Below are 10,964 nucleotides of genomic sequence, written 5' to 3'. Positions count from 1 at the left end.
ACTGGATTCATTAAATATTATATTATTCATTAATAACCTATAGGTTAATAAATGCGTATCACTTGTTGGGAGTGAAATTGTACAAAATAATGCATGTGTACTGAGATGTTGAGGCGTCTAATTATGCATCTCAGTGTAAGTGCATTATTGTGTACAAGTGATACGCATTTATTAACCTATTTCATACATGAGAAAAAAATCCCGTGATTTTTGCTATTTTTTATAACAAAATTGGTTTCTTGCCCTGCGGGGCTCTTCTATATTGGAACGCACTCTGGGTGTTTAGTTGTAGTATGGGAGTCTCCGGCCCTGCTGAACATCAAGATCATGTTAACGGTTTTATTCTAAGAAATTGGAGGAAACCGTTTTTTACATATCCTATAATTTAGTCCAAATTCGTGAAATCTAAAATGGACTTTCCCTTTTATAGGGAATTTTTATTTTTCAAAAGGTTTTTTTTTCACCTTTCCAAAAGGTAGATACATACATGCAATTACCACAATTAACCTCTACGCCTATCCCCCTCTTTTTCTGAGAAATTGAAAAGACAACTTAGTAGGCCTTCCATTTATTTTGTCCATTTATTCGAAAAATCGAAAACGAACCTTCCTTTTATAGCAATTTTTATTTCTTCAAAAGGTTAATTTTATATTATACCTTCTCAAAAGGTGAATACAAAGATGTGTAAATACCATAATTAACCTCCACGCCTATCCTCCCTCTTTTTCTGAGAAATTGAAAAAGACAATTTAATAGGCATTTGTTGCCCAAATTCGAAATCGAAAAATGACCTTCCCTTTTACAGGGATTTTTTTAATCTTTTCAAAGGTTAATTTTATATTCTTACCTTTCCAAAAGGTGATTACAAAGATATATAAATATCATAATTGACCTCCACGCCTACCCCTTCTTTTTCTGAGAAACTGAAAAAGACATCTCTAGTATTGGCATGTGATTTATCTAGTGAACTTCGAGAAATTGAAAAAAGGCCCTTTCCCTTTTATAGGGATTTTTTTTTTCATTTTCCCAAAAAACTTTTTTTCCGTTTTTATTTTTCCAAAAGGTTCATATAAAGGTGTGAAAATACCATAATTAACCTCCACACCTATCCCACCTCTTTTTCTGAGAAATTGAAAAAGATAACTCATTAGGCCTTCCCTTCATTTTGTCCAAATTCGAGAAATCGAAAATGGGACTTTCCCTTTTATAGGAACTTTATTCGTCTTTTTTTTCAGAGTCTGTAAATATTCAATATATATAATTTAAGCTTACATAAGTTTTCAGTCCGATAGAGCTTTTATTAGGCCTCTGCCTATGCTAATACTAGATGAGGGGATGGTTCAATGTAATACAATAGACAAGATTCAGCCGGCGAATCCAGTCATAAAAATCGTCTAAAACAATATAAATAATTACCTTTGCGTACCAATTTTGCTCTCGTTCTCTTCAGTAAAACAACTTCCCCGCGGCTTTTGGGTGTCACTGATGAAATCATTCGTAAAACTGCACGATTGAAACGATTTTATTCACAGATCTCTCACTGGCTGCAGAGCAATATGGCGACATCGGCAAAAAGAATTTGCAATGTTGGATGGCGTCACGCAGCCTCGCTTTCAAGTCAAGTTGACTCACATTTTTTCTAAAAAGGCTCAAAATACGATCTTGACTCATTTTTACGACCAAGTGAGTCAGTTAAAACATTTGCAAATGCGTCAGCTCATTATTGACACACTGGTGAAATAAAAATGAGTCAAGAGAGACTCATTGGTTGTTGCTAATGAGTCAATTTTCACCTGACTCACGAAAATTGTACAAAAATGAGTCAAATGACTCACTTTTTTTGTGGGTGCATGATTCATTCAAATGTATAGTAAGCCAAGAACAGAGATAAACACAAGCCTCAGCATACTATACAGGACATCCCCTGATTATTGTAGCCCAATACACACCATATAAATCAGTAATAATCAGGGATTTGTAGTTAAGATGCGCACATCCTATACATACCACAATAAACATTCGCAGTCAGGATCACCTCTCCGAGTTCTCGTACTGACAAAAGCAGTTTGCTCCAGGCCCAGGGGAATGTCATGTTAGCTGAATAAATTCTCGAGAACAATCAAGAACTGCCGCAGCGCCAGGGCTCGAACTCGCATTGCCAACAGGGCTGCTAATCTTTCTTGGTGTGAGATATTGTAGAACGAACCGACGAACGGGGAAGTTACGAATATTATTTGTTGACTGATTTGGATAATTGTTGCCTTTTTTCGCCCGGGCGCTCGAGAATCTTAAAAGGTGGGGTTGAGAGTAGGGACAAGAAAATAGAACAATTGACGATACGTGATATGTTCTTACCTTGGCTGAGATTTTACTAATTGGCGTGAGTGCGTAAGAGCTGGCAACCCGGATCACCATACCTTACCGACTGAATTTGTCAACTGAATGATTGTTTTGTTGTTTTGTATACACGGGAACCTTTTCGTACACATTTAACTAGCTTCTAAATGCCGCCGCATTTGGTTGTAGGCCCTATGGATTGGGGGCCTAACTTACTATCCCGGCATTAAATTACGAGTATAATCTTGTTAAAGATTTAAAAAACATCTTCTTTAAAATGGTTCAAAAGCCATCAAAATCCGTTCACGCGTCACTGAGATAATTGGGATTGTACATAGATACTCATTTTTGGACATAACTAATAAGCCTATCATAATGATAAATAAAGCTAATAGTAATATCGCAGCAGCAGAACACAATGCCTTTTTGTAAAGCAAATTGAGTGATATACCTGTTTGGGCTAAATAATACCGGCATCCACTACTCAAAATATTGGCCAGCCCATCCATTTTGACACGATACACAAATTTAGCACATATCTCTATGCGACTACGATTTGGTAGTATGTTCAAGCGCATGCGCTTACTTTATTATAAGAGCATTGTTGCCAAAAACATCAATTTACTAAGCACGGTTTGTGACACCGATGATACGTCCAATTACTGTCATGTCATTGGTATTAATTTTTAGGGAACAAATTCCCAAGACTTGATAGAATTCCTTTTACAACCAGCCCAAATTTGTTCATCTAAACCGTTGCTGGCAATACAAACGCTAATTTATTTAAGCTCCAGCGAGCTGAAAATCCATTAGCTGTTATTACAGTTTATTCCGTATCTATTTCTACATTTCGTCTTACGATGTTGGCTTAACGTGCGACATAGCTAGGTGAGTAAAGTATTCTAAGTAAATAGGGAAGTGACTAAATACTTGCATGCATTTTTAGAGTGTGATGCCATAGGTAAAGGGTAAAGGGATGGCTGCCACCCATATACAAAAAAGCACTCTGCTGTGAATTATATTTGTTTGTTTGTTTAACCAATTATACAATACTGATAGTATATGCTTTATTACGGTAATATATTTCATATTTTATTGCAATAATTTGTGACGCCATACCCAGCAAACACAAAACGTTTTCGACATCATTCGCAAAAGGTTATAAAAGGTTGTCAGAAAACGTTTAAATGTCGGGTTATATAAAGGGTACATAAATGGTATAAAATAATTAATTAAGTTTAATTAACACATCATGGCCACTACTCCGAGTTTCATGCTACAAGCATGTAGCAATCATCAGGTGGAATGATATGACAATGATCACACAGTCTTATTTTTTCTTAGCACGGTTGGCTGGTTTGTATCCATGACGTAAAACGTATTCATAACATTAAATAACATTTGTTGGTAATTTACTGCACAGCAAACACAAAAATGTTTTACAGAAAACATTTAAATGTCGGGTTATATAAAGGGTATAAAAACGTTTTAATAACATTCCAAAAACATTTTTGAAAACTTGGTACAAATTATTTTAAACAGAATGTTATTTTGGGGTTGAAAAAATATTTTGCAAAAAATGTTTGCCCAAAATATTTACAATAACGTTTTTAAAATGTTTTCATGACCTTTATATAACCCGACATTTAAATTTTATTAAAACGTTTTGTAAAAAAAAACACTTCTGTGTTTGCTGGGTGCAAATAGTTGAACATAATGTTATTTAAGTGTTGACAAAATATTTGGCCAAAAATATTTGCAAAAATAGTTTACAATGACATTTCAAAAACATTTCATGAAAATATTGTTGTAGTGTGTTTTCATACAAAACGTTTTAAAACGATTTCATGACCTTTATATAACCCGACATTTTAATGTTATTAAAACGTTTTTACCTAAACCAAAACCTAAAATATAACTTATTTAAAACGTTTTAAAAACGTTTTTGTGTTTGCTGGGTAAATATCATAACTTCATGATTCCGTGACAAATAAAGCCCTCAAGAGCTCCCAAGGCTAACTTAAATTACTGGAGGGGGTGAAACATATGGCAAAGACTTTTTGGTAGGCCAAAAGAGGGCGGAGAGGGTGAAGCAGGTCGAAAGGGGGGGACAAGCGAAGTTTGGCAGGTTGAAAGAGGGGAAAAGCTATTTTTGACAGGTCGACGGTGGGGAGGGCGCTTTTTGGCACATGTGTTTTGGGTACCGTTTCTATATTACGCCCTCATGTATATATGTTCATATATGCAAAGTTTCCTGCTTCGCTGCAGCTCGCATTATATAATAAGACAATAATGTGGTTTAAATCTGAGTATGTGTGGGATGGAAATTTTTTGCCCCCCCCTCCTCCCCCGGCTGGCAAAATTGCCTATTTGGGCTCCGCCCCCTAGTGCACGGAAAAAAGAGGAAAAAGGAGGGAGAGAGAAGAAAAAAGAGGGAGAGAGAGGAAAAAAGAGGGAGACAGAGGAAAAAAGAGAGAAGAGAGAGGGAGAGGAGGAGAAGATAGATATGGGAATCCATACGATATGCAATACCATACGATTTTTATCAATAAGCATTGCAAAATTGTCTATTTGCCCCCCCCGCTATTTTGGGCCCCGCCCCATACAGGCTTTCCCCCTGGAAAAAATCCCAGATACGGCACTGGGTACACATGAACGGCCCCCATTGAACTCAATCTGACTCATGTTATCTCAGGGACTTTACATGAATTCCATTGTGAATTGAAGAAGAAGAATGGCTTACAACTTACAGGGACCAGTAGTTGATATAACATGCTCAAAAAACGTTAGTAAAATATCTGCTCAAAACACATAATATTATTCCAGTCCATATAGTACCTACAATTGTATAATTGTTGCTTACCTCACATTCTACATACAGTCACCAGTATAGTAGATATCATGATAGCTACATTTTTTAAATTGCAGACCTCAGCGCAAGAAGACCGTAAGTCCACTTGGCCCCTCAACATGTATACACTAAAGTTACGTATAGTTTCTCAGGGTTTTATAATGTTTAATACATGTTCCAGGGTGAAAACATCATGAAAGGTTATGAAAGATTTGTTTTGGCCCCTGAACATGTATAAAACATTACCAATCTATACGTAACTATAAGCAACTTTAGTGTATACATGTTGAGGGGCCAAGTGGACTTACGGTCTTCTTGCGCTCAGGTCTTCAATTTGTTGATGTTTACGCTAGATTACATTTCATTTCATTGTTATAAAAAAAAAAGTCATTTATTATTCAAAGAGTGAAAGCTATTACCATGAGACGAAATAAAACCGTCTGATATCGGCATAGCAACGATTTTATTTTTCAAATACACTGCAAAAAATATATGCTACAATTTTATGGAATTTTCCTGAAGCAAAAATTGGTGTACGTAATTTACGCAATTTTACAGATGATTGTTATTTTCAATTAACTAGTTCCGGTAACTTTGGGAAATTTTAGAAATAAAGTTAAAGTTCATTTTGTTTCTTGACCTTTGACCTGTTATGACATGTAACTCAATAACTAATGAATCTAGAAATATGCAACCATTGGCCTTTTTGTTCCTTGTGATTAGAGACAGAGTTTGTTGAGGTATTGTGACTATTGATCGGACCATGTTGAATTTGTAATTTGACACCTTTAGCCAATTTTGCAAAAATGGCATCGTAATTATTTGAACACTTGACACCATAAAGAAACCAAATCAAGTGGAAGTTTGCTTTTAACAAACATTCTGCATCTGTACGATAGTTTTATTCACAACATACCTGCTCTGACCAAGGTGTCATTAACAATGGGGGAGGCCCTCCAATGCCTAAACCACCAATAATTCAGGGGTTATTTTAACGTGTCTCCTGGCACGTTCATGCAGTGAGATTACAAATCCGTGCAGTGACAATTACAAATCCGTGCTTAAAATATGTAGAAGAGATGCTTGGCCTTTCATGCGGTTACTGTCAGGCAAAATGTTAATTTTTCGCGCACTTAACAGGTAAAGTGGATGGGCAAATGCACACCTAATAAATTATGTTGCCCACCCAGTAACTAAACCTTCCCACTGCCCCACAATGTGCACCCAGTAAAATATATATATATAGTACCGTATATCATTATGATCTTTTATCTTTTCATAACATTTGCCATATTTATTTCAACTACGGAGCAGGGATAAATATCACACAGTACCCAATGGTTAGGAGGCTAAAATGATTACAACTATTTTGAGACATTTCCACACAATACCTGTAAAAATTCTTGGAGCCTATAAATTTTGTTTTATATTATCTGAAATGAAGTCCTTTAATGAAAAGCAAGTACTAGAAACTTATATTTTGACGTATATTATCATAAATTAAGTCCGGTTCAGAGAACATCTTATAACGCAGGTAGCTACGTAGTTAAATATCAAATTTATAAATTTTGCCTTATATTATCTGAAATTAAGTCCAGTTCAGAGCACATCTTATACGGCTCATCTCATAAAGCTATAAAATTAATATAATTTTGCAATTGTTACCTTACAGATAAAGCTTTTAGAGCTAATTGGTCCCTTCTTTAGGCCAAAACAAATTGTTTGTTTGTCCTCCACAGCTTTGAAAGAGGACGTGCGGGAGGGTGGATTCTTCGGATTTGGCGTTTTCCTGGACCTAGCTAGAGCTATATGCTACAATCATTCATGGTGACTTAAAACACCCAACATTTTGTTTATTTAATATGCAGTTAAAGTTACAATTTGTGTTCATGTCATAGTCTTTTAATGATTTCAAATCCAATGTATCTTGAAGTCACTAAAAATAGACTATGACATGAACACAAGTTATAACTTTGCATATTGAAAACACAAAATGTTTTTGGGGGCTTTTTTTTACTTTCAACCATGAAAGATCTTAGCTCTTGCTAGGTCCAGAGATACTCCAAATCTGAAAAAAAAATGAATTTTACTTATTTTTATAAAAATAGCCGACGATCAATTGAAAATTTTGACCTTTCGTATTGAAGATATGGATTTTTTTCCCAAAACACCTAAAAAAGGTGTTTTTTGAGGGAAAAAATCCATATCTTCAATACGAAAGGTCAAAATTTTCAATTGATCGTCTGCTTCCTCCCAGCTACATACACTTTAAGAATATATCATTAGATTTATAAAGTTTACTTCGAGTACTGTTAAATATCAAAAATGTCAATTTTTAATCATTTGCCATAAAATGTGTATTACATTGCGAATTTAAAAAAATCAAAATTATTTGATATCAGAAAGACATTCTTCGTATTCAGAATGCAGTTCGATATGTCTGATGTACTTTCATGTCCCACAACAAATACTGTCGAAACGCTCAAAACGCTCAACTGTTTGTAATTGACCTTTTCGGTAAATCCCATAAGCCTTTGCGAGTACACCTGAGAATTTGTTACTTGACGTCACGCCGACTTGCAATGCGCAGTAACGATGTTCGATAAACGATGTGCGCATCGGCGCAGATCGGCGTGACGTCAAATGACGAGGTCTCATGTGTACTCGCAAAGGGTTATGGGATTTACCGAAAAGGTGAATTCAGACTCCGTGGAGCAAGCGCGAAGCCGTGGTCGATTCGTGGCCATATTTACACATTTGGTGTTCCTTATGTAATCAACCCCGGACTGGTCTAGATCCGCCCTGTACCCCCCCCCCCCACACACACACACGCCCACCCCCACCACCACCCACACAGCACTTTGCTAACGACAGCATTTACAAAGTCCGTTCGGAAGCTTTCCATTTGCCTGCGTGCAATGACTTTTCACTCCTAAAATAGCCCCTGACCAAGATAGTTTGGACTCGATTATACTAACACATTAAGGGGGTACTACACCCATTGCATTTTTTTTTGCAATTTTTTGCATTTTGTGAAGAAATGAGGAAAAGAAATTGGACAAAGTGGTAGCAAAATGAAGGGGCAAATCTTCTCGTTCAATTGGTGGCATCAGTATCAATGACGCGTACATACTTCTAATGGTATAAGCCAAAAGTGGTACATCACTGATGTTTTAAATTCACTTCATTTTGGAAAGCTTACTATCAACGGATTTCGTTAAAATTTTGGATATGTGTTGCTAACACATTAGGGAAATAATGTTGATATGTAAAATGGGAATAAGTGGTCCCTGATTTCTTTTATGACTTAATGAACTTCGTGCTCCACAACTTGCGACACTATTTCACTGAAACTTAATTAAGCCATAGGTAACAGGTTACCACAACCACACTACAGCAATGTTGAAAAAGATTGTATTTTTTGTCATCTATACCACCATATTAGGTAGTTTTCCGTAAGCTTCATTTTTGTGATTTTGGTAACTATTTTATATTTATTTGCCCAATCCATCTCAACTAGTCAATCTAAATTGTACTCACCATTTACATCCCAAGGTATTTTAGTATATCCACCTCACAAATTTCCATTATATATCCAGTAACAGACAAAATATCAAAATTGATGCCTCATTATGACATGTATGATGTCACAGACTATCACATGTATTCAAAATGGATGCCTGAATTTGACCTGAACCAATTGACCTATAACCTGACCTTTGATGACCTTATAGCCCTTTTTAATCTCTTTTCCTAACAACACATTATACAAGATACATACATTGGGTAGTATTAAATTGTCTATGTGGAAGAGATTAGGCGTATTTAATTTATTCAGTGTTATAATCAGTGATTACATTTCTATAGATAGTATAACAAAGGATTTAATGTATTCTATTCATGTATTCTACTTTGACATGTTCAATAGAATAAATTATGGTTTGTTATGAAACACACATCTCAGTTACTAGGTTACAGTAAACAAAAAATATATAGGGCTAAAATGGCTTACTAAAATGGTTTAAAAACAGTTTGTATGTAGATATATTTTATAAGTTCAAGACATGAGGTGATGAACATATATATGTACTTTATAAATTTGTAAGAAAAAAAAAGAAGAGGGGTACTGATGAAAATGAGGGTGTTATTCCCCCTTAAGTTCGGTATATTATGATCATACAGACTGTCTCGGAAAGAACTCTACCGTCCGTCCTTACAAGTAAATTCTAGTCAGTTTCCCTGTCAGAGCGGCCACCGACTAATTTAATTCTACACGTGTATTAAACATTTATTCATTACTTGTCATATCTATGGTGTCATTTGCAAAACATAATGGGGTTTGTGAGTGAATGTTCTTAGTCATCCAGTAGTTTCAAACAGAGTTTTGGAATTAAATCTAATACTGGAACTTACTTTTTTGCAACTATTGCGACGTTGCGTCTGGAACCACCGGACTTCATCAGGCAACTGACCCGTTGGACTGGTCACGTGATAGACGGCTAGTTATCGACCCGATGGCCCGGTCCCATGCATGAGATAAATTGGGACCGGGCCATCGGGTCGATACCCAACGTCGCAATAGTTGCAAAAAGTAAGTTCCAGTATTAGATTTAATTCCAAAACTCCATAATGGGGTTTATTTGATTAAATAGTTTGGGGTTCATTTGACAAAATAGTTTAGCGATGTAACATATGGTCAAGCTTTGGTAGGTCTGTTTATTTATTAAAAAATCGTTTTGGAACTCTAGATAATCTAGAAATGAAATAAACAGAATATTTCGAATTTGATATCGACAAAATTATGTAACACTAATCAAGCATAATAAAGATAATGATGGCATTTTATTCATTTCATTTCAGCTCACCATGATGTCGTTTTTGTGGTGGATGATTCGCGTGGCACTATTTCTTTTAAGCATAGAAGGTATCAATATACCCTTAAGATTCGTCTAATGGTGCATAGGCTCCCTTGTCATAACTTGCTTTTCAGGCATCAGCTAAACGTGTCTGCCGAAAAATCCTACAAGTAAATAAGGTCACGGACTCTTAATTCTTGTTGGTATTATCAGAGGACGGATCATTTGGAGCTCTCTATTTGTACGCAAAATTGTCCTCGAAGCAAAGTAGTAAATGTGCAGCATTATGCGAATCTTTAGTTCTTTACGGTAGTAGTTGAATGACATAAAAGATCATAGTCCACAAAAATGTGCTGGGTACTGCATTGGAAAAAAATCGCACTCTTTCGACAGCTGATGCTCACACTTAAACCTGGGGCAAAATATATCGATGGCACACTCTGGTGCTTTCCTGTGTTTTGATACAGGAAATAACGTAATATAGTTACACATATCGCATAACAGTATTATTAATACATTGAGTAACACAAGTAAACATCTTCCAAAAAGTAATTACCCCCCCCCCTTTATGATAAGATAATAACTCAAAATCCAAAAAATTGAAATAGCAAAAGGAAACCCAGTTTGGTTTTGCAGATTGCAGTCATGTAAAGAATGTATTGGTACTCTGACCTTTTAGTGCAACCTATGAAAATGCATCTATTTTTATTCAAGGAGTCACTATGACTATAAATGTTGAGCTATCAAGACAAATGAGGTATCAAAGTTTGAAGATTTAACCTGCGTTTGCTTTTCTATTTCAGGTTTTAAATTTGATGCTTAGATTTTAAGTTTTGTCTCGTAATAAAAAATAAAATGAAAACAAAAAGGAGGGGGGGGGGGCGTAATTACTTTTTGGTAAATGCTTATTATGTACTGGT

Source organism: Amphiura filiformis, chromosome 10 (genome assembly GCF_039555335.1).
Source record: "Amphiura filiformis chromosome 10, Afil_fr2py, whole genome shotgun sequence".
NCBI classification, from domain to species: domain Eukaryota; kingdom Metazoa; phylum Echinodermata; class Ophiuroidea; order Amphilepidida; family Amphiuridae; genus Amphiura; species Amphiura filiformis.
The sequence above is the reverse complement of the archived record's forward strand: the minus strand, read 5'-3'. Positions refer to the sequence as shown.